The sequence below is a fragment of the Dryobates pubescens genome, chromosome 3, assembly GCF_014839835.1.
Source record: "Dryobates pubescens isolate bDryPub1 chromosome 3, bDryPub1.pri, whole genome shotgun sequence".
NCBI classification, from domain to species: Eukaryota; Metazoa; Chordata; class Aves; order Piciformes; family Picidae; genus Dryobates; species Dryobates pubescens.
Genome location: NC_071614.1, coordinates 30,910,140 through 30,926,066, shown reverse-complemented (window position 1 = coordinate 30,926,066; position 15,927 = coordinate 30,910,140). Strand labels below are relative to the sequence as shown.

Here is a 15,927-nt window from a genome sequence, read left to right as displayed (position 1 = left end):
TTGCTTAACCTCAGAAGACAACATGCCCCCATCTCCAGCATAGCTGCAATTTCTTAATAGGGTTCTGAACAATCTGCCAGACTTCTTCAAACATGCTTTTACAATTCATTCAGCATCAGGCAAGTGGTGAATTGTATTTATGATAAACTGTGATCTTTTTAATGGTCTTTTTTGGTTTGTTTTTGGTTTGTTTTGTTGGTTTTTTTTCATAGAGAAGGCCAAAAGGGACCTTTCAAAATTATCCAACTTGACCTCTTGCATAACAGAAGCTACAGAACTCCCCATAATTGATTATTGTTTGATCTAAAGCATAACTTGTAAAAAAGCATCTAATCTTCATATAAAAATCAACAGTGATGGAGATTTAGTGCAAAAAGCTCTTGGTATATTGACCTCTTGGTCAATTGCCCTCACTGTTGAAAATCAAGGCTTAATTTCTGAATTATCTGCATTTGTCAAGCTTCAGTTTCTCAACACTTTGTTTGGCAGATGTATTACTTTTGTTTCAAAAGGATAACGTGCATTGTTTGTAATAAACAAGGCAGGCAGCAAAATGCATCTTCTTTCCAACAGTAACAATTAAAAATGAATACCTGCCAAAGAGCTGACTCATTCCCACACTTCAGTCAGAGCTGGTGCTACCAATTGCCTCCATGGTATTCAACGTCAAATGATCTGCTGTGTCAAACTGAAGACATGGTTCCACTGCAGTTACAGTGCCTCTAAATAAGCTAACTTAATTCTGGAAGCAGCCTGGCTGTTACAAATCAGGCTGATGGAGAAGGGAGGAAGGGATCAGTTGTCTCAGACTAAAGGCAGATTCAGTGCCCTCTGTTATTGTCAAATCACTGCATAGCAAGCAGGAATAACCCAGGAGGCTTTCTACAACCAGCACACCCGGGGCTACAAAACCCATCTGAGAAGGCGGCAAATGCTCAAGAACTCGTCAGCGGTTACAATATAGACACACCCAGAAGCAGAGGGGAAACCTCTCTCCCTGCTCTTGTTACCTTCTAACTTTCTACTTCAGCTAAAGGTCACAGGATACAAGAGCTGACTCTTCTCATCATGGAGGTTAAACACAGCAATACTGAGTGGAATTGGTATGGCAAGGCTTGCTAGGTGCATTTTCATTATCCTTGGAAAGATTCGCAATAGTTACCAAATTGGTACCCAAATGACAACATTTAGCACAACAATTAACAAGCTAAAGTGGAGAACAGACCTTTGATCTAGACCAAGTAACTCTTTTGGTCCCCTGCTCTAAAAAGCTTCAAAATGAAGTCTGCCTTTACCCAGTGCTTATCTTCAAGTGATGACTCCTCTCTTCTGCCAAGTTCAGAGTAATCCTCCCTCTACTGCTTTTATGCAGTGCTTGTTTTTTTGTTTTGTTTTCTTTCTTTCCTTTTCTTAGTTGGAAATCTGTTTTATTTTCTAGGATTAAAAGGCGAACCAGAAAGCTTTTTTTACCTGCCCTGACCAGAGTTCAAGCTTCTTATTTCCCCAGAAACTACTGATGAATCACTAACACCTGAAAACAAAGTCTGACCCGAATTCTCTGTGCAGCCTCAGGCATTGGTGATTTATCAACCTCTGCACAAGATGCGACACAACTTTCAAGTCACTACTTTACAAATGCCGAAAATGCTGTTTAAATATTTCGCTTTAAAATACACTCGCAAGGTTCAAGGCCACACAAATATGCTGCTAACAATCTGGAACATTAAAGTATTATTTAAAAAAAAGAAAGTTATTTGTTGAAGTGATTTCAGTGCACTGCTAAGGCACTGGCTGGCTGGTTTCAGCAAAGCTATTTCTCTTTGTGGATGTGCTGGTTTATAAATCACTCACTCATCGTGAATCCTGCTGGATACCAGAGGAATCCTATTTAAGCTTCTGGTAAGCAATTTGCTTGGTTTACTAAATTCTCCAGTCACGCGTCCATGCAAAAGCTGCTTTTGCTTCCCACTCAGATTCTCCTTTCTGCCCGCTATTTGTCTTTGCCACATCTGTGTTTATTGTGTGGCTGCGAGTGATGGCATGCCTTTGCAGCTAGGATCTGCCTGATAACCACTGTAGGACTTGGCTGCCTCTCAAAGCTGACCTGCCAATCAAGTTGCCAAATTTTTTCATTCATTTTAAGCCACGTGAGCCAACCACCCCAGCAGAGAAACAAGTGGGAGGAAGGGAGTTCCTTGTTTCAGACTCTGCTTTCTGTTGGTGTTAGCTTCACCCAGCTATGGCTGGCTGGCTCCTGCTGCAGCATGTCCCAGAGCACAGAAGACGAAGACTTGAAAGTGTGCCATAGTAAAACTTTAGTTTACTACTTAAGTTTTCTCCTCATGCTGTGTGCTTCAATGTTGACAGTTAACTCGCATTTAAAACAACCCTCTGCAACAGAGCTGTCAGCAAGAGATGTATCTGAGCCACACGGACCCTTTAAAATTCTTCACTGGCTGAAGGGACATCAGTCAGCCAGGAGAGACCCTTACCTCTGGGTTAGAAGTCTGAGGAATATACACAGCATAACCTTTCCCCCCCCCCCTTCTTCACCACCCCCCTGCCCCTGCAATGCTACTACACAGGAAAAACGGAAAGGAAGAAAAATCAGGTCACAGTGTGCAAAACAAAGGGAGAGTACCGATCGTTCTCCTGGAGGAAGGGTCTGCACTGAGCCCATCACCTTCGTCACCTGAATGCCAGTGCCCGGCTGCAAGCCTGCCAATGGTGCTTGCAGCAGCTGGAGCCTTTTCAAGGGTTATATTTTACTGAACAGGGACATTTTCAATGCTGTCAACACAGTTCATCTCTGTAGCTAGCCTTCAGCTGGGGTTCACATGCGTAGCCCTGGAGTAAGAGACTCATAAAAGGGACCTGCTTTGATAAAGCACTTCAGAAGCAGTGAAATGCATTCGAGCAAGTTTTTTTCCATGTACAGGAAAACGCAACACCTACTACAAATCACACTGGCTACATTAATAATTACATATAGGCTTTTGCCTCTCCAGCTTTACCTAGGTCTCATGAAATCGGTTTGGTAAAATAACTCCTTCTGAATAATCAACAGTAACATTAACCCAGCAAGCTATAAATAAAGTAAGGAAGTGAAGACTACAAGGCTTCCTCTGACACCTACACATGCAAACCACTTGGGAAAGACGAAGTAAGGCAAGACCAAAGTATATCTATTTCTCTGTAAGAATACGACTGTGTTAAACAAAAAGAGAATAAAATCCAGGGAAACAGGAATACCTCTAGCCATCTTGCATGCCAGATCTTGTCTTGTCCATATACAACAGGTGTCCTCGTGTATCATCAAGTGTCCTGTAACCTCATGTGACGTCCTGCCGCAGCTCTGCCAGCCAGCAGTTTAATACAAAACAGAACTGACAGATACTGTAGACATTTGCCGAATGTAATGAGAGGCTCTTTGCAGCATCTGATCTACTTAGATAAGGGTTCTGTGCTCTGATTACTGCTTTATGCTGTCTCATCTACACTTTCTGAAGATTAAGGAATAAAAGCAATCAAACACCCCTGGCACCCTCAAAAAAAAATAATAAAAAATTCTTGCATCATTGTTAAGCCTGGAAAAGGAAAACTCCCACAGCAAATTGTTGAGGGTACTTTTCCCTATTGGCTTTTGAACAGCCTTTTCCTCATCAAAAGCCAGGGTGATAATAACTAGGTCTGATTTTTAGTATTTCCAACTCTTTGATTTATTTCAGATGTGGATTTTATAGTTCAATGTAGAGTTGACCTATTCTCATATCAAACCACACTTGACACCCTATGAATCCGATCTGACTGAAATCAATTCCCCTGGGGTTTCCTGCCAACATTACATTAATTTACCAACTTTCTTTCTAAGAATAACAAAAAATTTCCAAATGTACACTACCATTTTATTCCCTGTTCACCAGTCATATTCCAGAGCACTACTGCTATGCACAGTGCAGACCATACAGCACAACAGGAGCTCTGCCACTAAACTAAAATATTCATGAGATGCAGGGCTGTGCGAGACTGTTAACATGACTTGCCTCTCATTTAGCACTCCATCAGGCTCTACTGACGGCAATGTCACTGGTTCCAGATGACTCTTACAAGCACTAGCAAACAAGGGAAGAAGGCAAGAAACCCATTGTGCGCAAGCGCAGGACATATGGAACAGACTGGAGGCAGATGGGTGTGCAAGAATGTTTAACAGATGTCTCCTCCTCTCCATGCACACAGACCTATAGTCAGGGATCACCTTAAACAGCACTACCCAGAATAATTCCCTACCTAAACACCAACAAAGACAATTAGAGGTGATAAACACAGGACAATGACACAGTGTCAGCGTTTTGAAGACTGCAGTGGCACAAACAAACACCTCGGCAGGAAACACTGGGGGAAAAGCAAATGTCTATAAAAGCCACATTCTGCTGCAGATGTAATGGTGGGGAAAAAAGCCCAACTGAACTGCTGGCTTTCCCAGTTGGCAGGTATTTTAGAATCTAAATGGCCCTGAAAACTTACTACAGTATAAAATTGCTGTAATTTAAAAGACTTCTAATTAAAAAGCTATAACATTAACTTTTGGTACTCTCCCAACCCCCCATTTCTTTTCCTTAAATATTTGCCTCCACTGCACAATAAAATGAAAAGGAAAAAAAAAAAAAGCAGTGTATTTAATCACTGAAGGAACTACATCAGGCTGAAGATTTAGAAAGAGAAAAGAAGAAATGCTACAAAATACACACAGATTTAGATTTACTCATGTCTACTGATACATACAGCAGCCCAAAGCCTTAATTTTCCATGAAATCCAGTATGTAATTTCTTTTTTGCTCATTCCAGCTAGATTGCCATTCTGATTTGATCGAAGCCACTGCGCAAGAAAAACAGCCATTAGCTCACCCACTTCATGCTGATAGTGCAGGATTGTCCCCTAATATGGTTTCTGCAGTGATATCCCATCCAATCATGCAGTCGAGAGTAACAGGGCTTCGTCCACACCCCCTAGCAATACGATAAGGCCCCAGTGCCTTATTCCGATGCTGTTCTCTTTTCTCTTTTCAAGTCCTCAAAATCCCACTGCTCACCAGGTGGAATCTCTGCTGCTTCTCTGTGAAGGAGAGTCATGCCCATGGTCAATGGCTGGAAGACAAGACTCACTAATCCCGACAACCAGCTGACTCAATGCATTCCTGCTGCCTTTGCAAAAAGGCTTGGCAATTTCGCATGAACTAAATTAACAGTGGTACAGATTCAGCGGCCTACACTTTAGTGCTTAGAGATTATTTAAATGCCCAAGGTAACAGACATCTGCATCAGTCTGGATGAAACAACACAGGTCCTATAGGAGACCTATGCCCTTGTGAAGCTGAAGCCCTTGTTGGGTAGCCCACTGCCTCTGCAGTATCTGAGTAACTTAAATTCTTTGTACCCAAGTCCCAGATGCGAAAACCTCAACAGACTGTCTATTGAATACATGCAAGGTACACTGAGGTATAAAGTGACACAGCCCACAACCGAGATTAGCTACATTTGCAGGTTGGATACTCAACATAGTTACAGACTGGTTCCTTGCCAATGATTCATGCGGCTATTTCTCTGTTCACACTTACTGAAAGATACTTGTGTTGAAATGCATTTTCCATCCTGTCCAGGCAAATTTCCATTTATTAATGCAACTATGTCACCACCCTAAAAACTGCAGGTCTTGCTGCTTGGGAAAATGTATGATGGGCTCCTGCATAAACAGTGAACAAAGGTGACAATTTTCTCTCTATACTGCTTTGTTCAACTCAGTCCTGCAGCAAATATCTTGATTAGTCCCTGGTCCTTTCAGTATGAGAAACCATATGGAACTACATGGGATAGTACTATCAGGATGACATATAAACTGACGTTTTCATTTAATGTTGCATTTAGATGGCAGGTTCTGGAAGTTAGATACTAGAGCCTGGAACCAGAATAATTGAAAGATGCTTATACAAAACGTATTTTCAGCATGCATCCACCTCAGCCTCATAACATAAAAGGCATCTATAGTGGGATGCAACAAATTGTAGACTTTTGTAGCGCATAGGTTTTGCTGTATCTCAGTAAGTCACTGGGGGCTTCCTTTGAGATTACCCCATCCCTTGTCTAAACAGTGTATTTACTTCAGGTATTTCCACCTGTAGGAAAAAAAAACCAACCAAACTTCTGGTGAGCCACTGACTGCAGCCACTTAGAGAATTTTGCATTTAGGAAATATTGACTGCATCCCTGAATAATGTTCCAGACAGGAACATTACTAAGATATCTGCATTATGTGTTTCTGTTACAAGGGGTTAAGGGTTTTTGTTTGTTGGGATTATTTTTTTTTTTGATTGGTTGGTTGGGGTTTGGTGGTTTTGGTTTGCTTCTGTCCATCTGTCCTCTCTTTCTTCCTTTCCTTTCTTTTCTCTATTTCACCACAGTTTTATTACTTGACAGTCTGCTAAATACAGGTTCGTTTGCCAAACTGCATGCTCATCTCCTTCTAGAGCAGGGCACTGCCAGTTGCCTCCACTGACAGAAACTGAAGTCTTAAGAATCATTCATTCCTGTGCAACCTGCGTTACATTATATGGTCCTGCTCTGGCAGGGAGGTTGGACTAGAAGATCTCCAGAAGTCCCTTCCAACCCCTAACATCCTGTGATCATAAGAACGCAGCAAGAACAGTCAAGAATCTACTTTTACACTGTTCTTTAACTGTCAATGTACACTGTCAATTAGAAGCATTAATAGCCCAGTAATTTCTTGCAATCAAAAAGTAAGAAACCGATACCAATTAATCAGTTCATACTGTGGAGGTGGTGTCAGTGGAAGGACAGAGAACTAAATAATTCGGTTGGACTTGTATCTTGTAAACACCACATTTCAGGGCTCTCAAAAGGCACATTGTGCCAAGAAACAGATCTGAACTTACCATTCAACTAAAATGTCCTCAAAAAACCACCCTACAGATACAACTAAATTGCAGAAAAATTCAAATGGAAACAACGTTAAAAGTGGGTCAAAAAGTCAAATCTCACAGCTTTCCACCCCAAACAAGCAGAAATTAAAATCCCAAAATATTCTTAACCTGTGGCTTTATGGTGGCATCATCATTAATCCTCACCCATTCCTCCCTTCTGCATCTGGTCTCTGGTGGCACACACCTGCCTGCCCCAACACCCTGTGGTGGTATTCACCCATATAACTGTCAGCAGACCCGTTCTGAGAAACACAGATCTCCCTTAAAAATATCCTGATGTTTCTTCCAGTCCCTTTTAGGTGCTATTGATACTGCTGCATACTTTGATACTTGAAACCAGAGCTTTAATATTTCACTACTAAAAACATGCAGGACTGGGAACTGGAGAAGACTATTCCTATGGCTTTGTATTATAAGGAGGAACAGGATTTATGGATGATTTTTGCTTCCCTCTTTGCTTTCCCAAGCCCAGTAAGTACCCAGAACTCTGTGCCAGGCATTTCAACTTGATGCAACACGCCTTGTACATACATGCTGTATGTCTCACAAAAGCCAGCAAATCCTTCAGAAATCTCCCCAAATGCAAGAACCTCGGTAAGTATTTGGAACGCAACAAGGAAGCTGGAGTATGGAGTGAGTCTCAAATCCTGCACTTCGCTTATGACTCTCTGGCTCTGCAGCCCCATGGTGGGATGGAGAGGTAAAAGGAAGGTTCGTATTCCTGCTCTTAGAATATTGACTCTTACTGAGAAATGTTGAAGTGTTATAAAACAGTCCAGCAGATTTGGGAACTATAAGTCTGAGTTTCCTCAAACTGAGGAGGCAACTGAAATAGGTCTTCTATTTCATAAGCTACTGGTCTGATACGGTGCTTATTTTATAAAATTAAAGGATTTTTGGTACCATTTCAGACGTGACAATCTGGGGCTTGCCTGGTGTGTTAAGAACTTCTCCGCCTCTTACAAGAGCAGCCTGGCTTATATCTACAGGGAAATGCTTCTCTCCAGAGCCCAGAACTTGTGATGCCAGCTCTCTTACAAACCCTTGTTATTCAGATCGAGATAAACCCACCTCCCAGGCTTGAAGGTTCCCTGACGCATGCCGCTGTAATTGGATTTTTCACCTCCAAAGGACACATGCATCCTGGATTTGCAAGCTTCAGACAGACTGACTTTTAATAACAAACTGACTTGAGAGTGGAAGCAGCGTAAGAATTTTCTTGCAAGATTGAAAGAGTTATTCTGTTATTTGCAAAGTTAGAATCATCTTTAAAAGAAAACACCACTAGCCCACTAAAGTGAAACATATAACTGCAGTAAGAACCTTTCTGAACTATAATATTAGGAAGCTACATTTTTTATCAGTTTGATGGACTGAGGAACAACTCAGTCTTTAATACTCTTACCTTCATTTCACTGTCCATAGGATCTGAACCCACAAATTGTACTGCAGCTCTGAAGCCTTACCCCAGGACTGTGTGTTTGGAGACTATGATTTTTCCTTCTCGTTTCAAAACTTTTTTTTAGCATGTATAAACAGTAGGATTGCACCTCCTGGGCTTCATTCCTTTTGTTGAATGCAAGACATATCCTTTCCTTCTTTTTCAGAACCCAGCTTCTTTCTTTCCCTCTTAAATATGAGTAGAGCATCCGCTGCCAGGCCTTGAAGGAAAAAGCTTCTCCAGAGAACACACACCTGACCCCAGAGCAGAGATGATGAACCTGCCACTTGGAATGCTCTATCCAAAAATCCTCATTCCCCACAGTTTTTGACAGTTTTAAGGTCTGCTGGTGATAGGCTGGGGTTTTTTTTGTTTGTTTGTTTGTTTGTTTTTAAATTTAAAAAAGATAGCTACTGCTGACTTTATGTCTTGTATTCAGATTTCCTTAAATCCTCTTCTTCTTTTTTATTTTTCTTTTTTAATTTTATTCTTTTGGTAAGGAAAACCCTCAGAAATGCCACTCAGTGGATTTAGGTAAAGGAACAGTTGCTTTCCATGTCCCAGATGGGTTTAACTCTAAGCCAGAGACAGTGCTGGTACATACAGATAGGCAGCTGAAGATGCTGGGGCTTTTCTGAGCTGTCAAAAAGTAAGGCAACTGTGGAGTAGGTACCCAGGGTTAGACAGTACAGAGTTTTAGGTTTGCAGATCTGGATTTTGGTGTTTGAATTTCACTTTCCTGTCTCCCAAATTGGGAGCATGCTGCTTTATGGCTGACTCAAAGTGACATGGTTCCAAATGATTCACAGAATCCAGCTCTGCTTTCACTTTTAATAAACATTTTCTAACCCTGATAGTTACAGGAAATAATGTGAAATGCAACCTGGCCATGCTCTAAAACCTCAGAAGTCATAAAGGAAACCAAAGCAACTCCAATTTTATTATGCTGTAAAAATCTTATGATTTTGGGGACTGTGTTACAACACCTGAACATCTGGAGACAGCAACAATAGAAGTTACTAATGCTAACAGGATGAAAAATGTGATGAAACAGATAAGCAATGTGTACCATGACAGGGCAGATGCTTGACTGTTTTAGAACTACATGAACATTTCATTGTTGTGAGACAAAATGAGATTTGTAATGACTTTATAGTTTGTATTTCTAACACTGTCTCCACATACTTACCTAGAAGGCTCTCAGTAGTTTGGGTCTGAGATATGCGGAAATGAATATAGAGAAGTAAAGAGGCAAAATCCAAAAGCATTGTGAGCTCCAAGTTACACCACCCTGTAAGGACTCCTATGCCTTGCTCACCACCAGCATCACTGCATGTCTTTCACTGCAGCCTTCAGTGATGTGACAGTGAGTAACATCTGTCATGCAGTTTATTTTCACAGCCCTCACCTTCTGTGCCTGTCTTACAGAGAGACCTACATAGGTCTACACATTGCTAGACACAAAGAATGATCTCCCCAGTGCCCCACTGCTGAATGATGGTAAAATATTCGGCACAGTCTGATTAATTGCTACATTATGTTGACAACTGTGTGTAATTCTGGTCACCGTGTCATTGCTATTTAGATAAACCAAGTTGTATGATTAAAGGAACTATTTAAGATCTACCAAGGCAGGAAGAAACCTCAGCAGAAAGCAGTACTATAAAAATAAAAATGGTTGAACAAATGAAAGAAATCAAATGTGGACATTTAGCAACACAATCCAGCTGAGGACCTGACATCAGCAGTAGGCTTGATCAAATGTGTGGTAAAGTCATAAGCAGGATTACCATAGCAAGCATCTTTTTCTAACCATAGTTTTAGATTCCAAACAGTGCTCCAGCTACAGAAGATCAGTTTTCAGTCATTTTATCCACAAAGATTTTCATGGCACATCATTCAGTAATTCTGCATTAGAGGAACTGTGTTGAAATCTCTAGAAGGCGCAGTAAGAGGTTTAAAATCAAGAGCCTTCACGGAAAACAACTAAAATAATGTCCTCCAAAAGAATCAGCTAAATACTTATGGTAACTGCACACTAACTCTTTGGAGTTAAGATCTAATCAAGACAAAACCTCTGATGAAATTGGAAGCCACCTCAGTAGCTAACTGGAAGACTGTGGTCCTTTAGTTATTTAAAAATGCCTCTTTTATCAAGTATTCTAGTTCTTTTAGGTTCACCACCTAAGGCTGGAAGAACATGTAGGACATTTGGGATGACTTGATTTCCTGATTCCACCTATCCAGTCTTTCCAGTCACTCAGCATTGTTTTCAAGATTTACATGTTCTCCACTTCAGCTATTTTCCCATGTGTTAGCACCTAAGCAACCATCTTCCAAGCTTCCATCAGCAAACTGAATAGATTCTACGGCTTATTCTCCAGGTCTGGATAATTTTTATGCTTTAGTATTTTCCATTTTGTTCAACCATGGACAATGGAAGTGGGCAGAGTATTTAAGCATCAGTCTTACTAATACAATAGACTTTATTCAGAATACTTCTTCTACTTTTGCTCAGTATTTCTCCTTTTTACACAATCAAGGTCTTTGCTGGCTCTTTTAATTACACTATTATATTGACAGCTAATTTTTAGGTGATTATCTAGGAAACAGATGCCCTCTCCCAAGGGCTTTACGAGGTAAGTCCTCATCATTTAAGCCATGAGGCCTAGGATGCTACTGGCTCCAAAAGTCCATCTCATGGGACAGAACAACAGAAGGAGCATCCAAGCTTCAGTTCCAGCAGATGAACTATAAGAAGAAAGATGGGATTCTGCTTACAAACCAAACTACTAGCACGGACAACCAAGTTGCAGTTACATACCCTCACCCTGCAGGCATTGCTATAAATAAATCTGTGGCAAAGGGGTAGACAGGTGAGACAGCCATGTTTAAAAAATGTTCATTGTGCCTTCCAGGGCTTGCTTTTAGAACCTCTGCTCAAGTCTCTGAAGCCTAGAATCACAAGGTTTCTTTTGCAAAAAGAATCATCCTGTGAGTATGTCACAGTGTCTTCTTTTCTTCTTATTTTCTGTTTTCCTGGACTATGGAGTATTCCAGATCACCCCTCTTATTTTGTCCCAACTCCCTTCAGTCAGCTGTAATTTTTTTCTAGCAATGGTGACATACTATCATTTGATAACTTTTGGTAGAATTTAAATCAGTTTACCTTCATGCTGCTTAGTACAATTTGCTCTTTGCATGGCTCGAGGAATTTTAAAACTTTAGGCCCGTATCCTCACTGTTCAGAGTACAAGGATGGATGTTGCCCTGGCACACCTCGAAATCTTTAATGTGTTTATCCTCAAAAATACCTCCTCTGAGTGGGTTCTTTTCCTTCTTATACAAGTACTGAAACAAAACATCAAAGTCCAAATCCACAGCTGTCCAAACCTAAATGCTATCGAAATCAGGAAGCAAAAGATGCACAAACATCTGCATGATTTGTGCAACACCAAGATGTCTTTGAAGCACATAGTCAAGATGTAAATCCAGGCCTCTTGGATCTCCCACTCCACCACTCCACTATTGCACTATTCAGGGCCCCCCTGTACCAGGTAACAAAGATGGAAAACATTTACCTGCCTCCATAATCATAGAGATTAGACACCAACAATAGGGACAGAACCTCCTGCATGTGTTACTCAGCATGGTCAGTCATCAGAGTACAAACGCTCTGGAAAGAAGTGCATGGCTTGCTGCAACTGAGTTCCCCCTCTTAGTGCTTTAAAGCCAACCCAAGAGTCTTGCCTATTTTTGTTCTTTCTTGGTTTGAAAACAGTGGCCAATCTCCATGATAAACGCAAAACTTCATCATTCTTTCTATGAATTTTCCAGCTCCCCATGGCCTCATGTTCCTTTTTAGTCTTGCCACATAATTGAAAATGAGCAATTTGATCAGAGATGGTAAACAGCTTTATTTATGTGGATTTACCTCAAAATCTTGAGGTTGAGTGCTGTCTCTGCAGGGAAAACAATTTTCAGTAACTGCAAACTCGTGTGATAATGTCACTAACAATCCAGAAAAAAATAATTCTGACACTTTTCCGTTCATGAGAAAGAGCAAATACCTTGTTTACAACTAAGCTCTGTGTAATGGGCCAAGTGCTTCCTGCTAGTGTCACAAGTGAGAAAAATTTACATTAGTGAAGAACAGCAAAAGGAAAGGCAAAATAAAAAGGGGAAATAAATGCATGCAGTGAAACAATGGGTAAAGTTTCTACCACTTGAATGATTCAGTACAAGCAATATGTGATTTTTTTTTTCTCTCAGCAGGTGAATAACAATAATAATAATGATAATGACAATACTTAAAACATCAATAACCACTTGCAGAATATGTATTCTTTTCACTTTTAGAACTTTAAGTACTTATATAGCTTTCGCTAACACAGATGGATAAAATGTTAAAGAATGTGAGGATAGGCTTTGTTTCAGATATCTAAAAGTGATCTGCAGGGTCCCCCTGTAGCCAATGGGAACAGAAAAGCACAGCAAAGGAGAGCTTCAACCCATCTAATTTAGGATAATAGAGTTCTCCCTCTCTGCTGACTGAAAAAGAAGGCTACAAGCTAGCTTTAAATAGATGCCTAACATTTGAATGGATAAAGATATACGAGGTGAATCAGAAGCTCTCAAATGAAATAGTACTAAGCTTCAGATTTCCCTAAACTTTACCTTATGCCTCATCTGCTAGACCTAGACTGTTCCCAGGAGTGCAAGAGAGGTTCCAGGTACCCAGCATTGTTGGAGGTAAAACTAAATGGAAAGGTATGAAAATGTATGAGAAGGAAAAAATGTGCATTATATATGACAAATCTGTATAGCAGGCACAAAAAATAAAGCCTTCCAAGAGCAAGAACAAAACAAAAGATGAGTTGGTTCATTTATGTCTCATCTATTTCATTTTTAGTGCTTAAGTAATCAAACAAACCAAAAAAGATCAATGAAACAATCTGAAATTTCATTACAAAGAAACAGTCTTTTCTATTTCCTTTTTTTGGTTTGTTTTTTTCATTAGGAAGAGTGCAAATACAGTTGAAAGACTTGCTGAGCCATGAGAAAGGACACAGCAGTAAGAAGGAACATTTTGTCAGTATCAGGAGAGAGGACGCAGATGTGCAGAATGGCCCAATGAGCAGCAGAAAGATTGCTGTCCTCAGGAAGATTGCTTTTTCAAGGGAAATAATGCCAAGGCTGTTCTTTCTTCCTACCATGAGACACAGTCCATGAGCTCAAGCTTTCAGATGACTGACGTAGCTCTTGGCCAGGCCTTCAGGGCTTGGTCCGGATGACACTGTCAACGTCTCAGTTTGGTCAAGGACTGACAAGTTCAACTTTGGTAGCAATGTAGAGCATGGAGCACTGCTTCTTTGCCACTGGCCTGACATCATTATAATTCCCCATATAAGGACAAAGTGTTGCTGCAAACTTGCACTTTTACAAACACTTTCCCCATTTATTTTTAGAGAAGACTTTTCTGAAGCTAGGCTTCAAAGTCCATAACAGTACCAAAATACACAGATAGATTTATAAGATGATGTGACCATGGCCCTGATCTATGTCAAGGAGAACCTTGAATCTTTCTCAAGTAAATTTTTCCAAATATTCACAACTGTGTCAACTCACTTTTCAGGCTCTTTCAAAAGACCTTCCAGGATGGAAGCACCCCAAAATGGTCTGAATGTCTGCAAGAACCAGATCACTGCAAAGGCAGGAATTTCAAAGGTCTCTATGTTCAAATAGCTCGTAAGAGCTGTCCATGGAATCCAACGGAGGCAGGATAAAGTAAATAGTCTTAGTCCTGCATCTGTAGGAGGTGGAAGGGAGAAAAAAAAAAATAGTGGTAGTTCTCAAGATGAGTCACTAGATACTTTCCCTGAATCTTGCTGCTCTAATACTGTGTTGTGATGCAAATGCCATTGGTTTTTAATTTTCTTCCTCTGAAACCCCAAACCTGTAATATTAAATAACATTGAGGGAATTTAATTTTGTATCCAGAATACACTAAGCAGACAGCAACCCACTACTGTCTGTCCTAGCCCATTAACTTTATCAAAAAATGCAACAGAGCTGATTTCTGCAGTACAAATATGGTAGCAGTTAAAAGTTGTTTTATCTGAATTCAGGTGTTCTTTGGCAAGGATGTACATTCATGCCTTCTAAGCTTGTCAAGATCAATAAAAAGAGTCAAAAGTGTATGATATGTATAATTACCTTACCCTTCTTTATCTCTCCTTTAACCAAAATGCATAGGCTTGTGTTGCATTTCTTTACAGAAAAGATAATTATTACTGTCACTGCTGTACTTATTTCTCAGTCTTGGTAACAAATGAATTAAACCTGGCATCTGACCAAAGATGCATTCTGCATAGACTGGATCTACATTGTAGAAAGTTCAGAATTTGTTTCACATGTAAGATTTTGGTCCCTAGTTATGCTATATCCTCCAACAGAGTAAACATGTTTCCAGAGGGAGGGGGAATGAATTGAGATTACATGATTCCCTGGACATTAATGGATATGATATCACCACATCCTGAAACTCATTTGATATAATTTGTCACCACACTACTTGACCTCTTTATGCTTAAATCACAACAGGTAGGTTTTAGACGCTCAAAAGCAGACTTTCAAGAGCAGCTTGAACTGTTTTGTGATGTACTGTGGTTACAACAGCTAAAATTGACTGGAGGCAGATATAATCACACCTCCTGCTTGAGAGTACACATTAATTTGAGAAAGAATTCTCCTTTTACTCAGCTTGCTGCAAATGTCTTGAAAACCCTGTGTTTTTCCACAAAAACATGCAGACTCACATACAAACTACTTAGACAAGAAATCACATCTAGTGTGTCAATACTCTGTCCAGTATGAGAGGTCCCAGTTTACTGAACAATTATTTATAAGCTTTTGGCAGTGGCAAACTTTGTAGGCAGCTGTAAACTTTATTGACAATGTAGAACCAAACAAAGGTTTGCCTAAGAAATCCAATTCATAGCTCGATGCCAGATTAGCATAAGTGAAATATGAGTATTTAATATAATAAAACATGAGCCGCAAGCATCTAGCCCATCACAGGAAAAATGTGAAACCAGAAGGTATTTTAATGAAAAACTGGAAGCAAATATCACAGTCTAATGTTTTAAAGCCATATGAGTTAATTTTAGTTTGAAAGGAAATCATTTTTCAAAGTTCTGTACTCTGTTTAAAAACAGATTGAGCAAGTTTATTAAATTAGCAGACCACTGCATTTATGAAATCCATAAGTCAGATCAATGGTGCAGAGTCAGCTCTAGAAAGTAATTGCTGGCTTCTCTCAATATGGACAATCCAAAAACTTCCAAGGACTAGTTTTTCCCTCCATTATTTATAACAAGCAAACCATGGTGCAATAGATTCTAATTCATAATGCCTTTTTAATGTTTTTATAGCACGGCATTTGGACTCATTTCTAATCTCTGCAGATGACAGGTTGCCATTATTGAATTT

General features: G+C 40.1%; 1 protein-coding gene across 3 annotated transcripts in view; it reads right to left on the bottom strand.

Annotated features, from left to right (window-relative positions):
• The window catches only part of KLHL29 (kelch like family member 29), a 413,696-nt gene that overhangs the window by 219,592 nt on the left and 178,177 nt on the right, over window positions 1-15,927 (bottom strand). The window contains exon 1 of one of the 3 annotated variants that reach the window (XM_054179899.1): window positions 3,253-3,307. The exons of the other annotated variants lie outside the window; for them this stretch is intronic. The gene's annotated coding sequence lies outside the window, so the exon portion shown is untranslated. Of the gene's footprint in view, window positions 1-3,252; window positions 3,308-15,927 lie in introns of those variants that run through there. 3 annotated transcript variants of the gene reach the window in all.